General features: G+C 36.4%; 1 protein-coding gene across 7 annotated transcripts in view; it reads left to right on the top strand.

The window, feature by feature from the left end:
- Positions 1-509: 509 nt before the first annotated feature.
- LOC103911277 (protein rolling stone) overlaps positions 510-1,100 on the top strand; it is a 19,400-nt gene continuing 18,809 nt past the window's right edge. For all 7 annotated transcript variants that reach the window (XR_015494354.1, XR_015494351.1, XR_015494352.1 and 4 more), the window contains exon 1: positions 510-699. The gene's annotated coding sequence lies outside the window, so the exon portion shown is untranslated. The remainder of the gene's footprint in view (positions 700-1,100) is intronic.

Here is a 1,100-nt window from a genome sequence, read left to right as displayed (position 1 = left end):
ATGGAATAACCTTGATTTTATATGTAAAAATAGTATGAAAATTTTGTAACGGCGATGATAAATTCGGTTTTATCAACGCGTAGTTTGACAGAGCAGTACATAACGGGGAAAGTGTTAACTCATCTGTGTTGCCAGATGTTAACGTAAAAACAAAACACTTCCATTATAAGTCTAGTCAGTTCAAACTTTCATATAAGAAACAATACCATAACGTTGCCATTCGTATGTGATCACAAATGAAATTTAACTAACAAACTTAACCTGATATTTGAGGCAAGCCCAAGTAAGAAATTACAGACTTGAAAACAGCGAACATGGCAACATGCGTGTTCATACCACAACGCATCTTTTTGTCCGCTTTGTTGTTGTATTAAGGGTCAAAATAAGCGAATATCTTCTCTTAACTAATTACCACGGCGCAATCTATCCGATTTCCGCTGCAAAAAGCAGATGTAACTGCTGACATATATAGATGTAGCACGATTTAAATAATTGTTTTTGTTGACGTCACATGACAAGATGAAGCCTTTGAGAGCGCAAGTCTGCAGCCAAACTCTTCAGTCGATGAATTTTTACGTTTAACCCGTTAGATATTGACAACAATTTATGTAATAAAACTATTCCATATGTTAGATTTTCTCAGGTTTCTACCTGACCCAGCAGTTCCCTCAGTTTTACAGGAAAACAGCACTAATATCAGTAAGTATTTGCAATGGAAACGAGGAATTCAGATTTATTTCACTGCAAAACTTTCCACTTTATGATGAAATTACTGTAAACAGTTTGATATCAAGGATAACTTGACACGATATGCTAGCAACATGCTAATTCATGCTAACTACTTAAAAAAAATACTAGCCGTGTGTTAATTCATGCTAGAAACATGTTTGGTGACACTGAAAACGTCAAAATACACTCACCGGCCACTTTATTAGGTACACCTGTCCAAATGCTTGTAAACGCGAATTTCTAATCAGCCAATCACATGGCAGCAACTCAATGCATTTAGGCACGTAGACATGGTCAGGACGATTTGCTGCAGTTCAAACCAAGCTATCAGAATGGGGAAGAAAGGTTATTTAAATGACTGAACGTGGCAT

Source organism: Danio rerio, chromosome 6 (assembly GCF_052040795.2).
Source record: "Danio rerio strain M-AB ecotype USA chromosome 6, GRCz13ab, whole genome shotgun sequence".
NCBI classification, from domain to species: Eukaryota; Metazoa; Chordata; class Actinopteri; order Cypriniformes; family Danionidae; genus Danio; species Danio rerio.
This window is presented reverse-complemented; position numbering and strand designations above follow the sequence as displayed.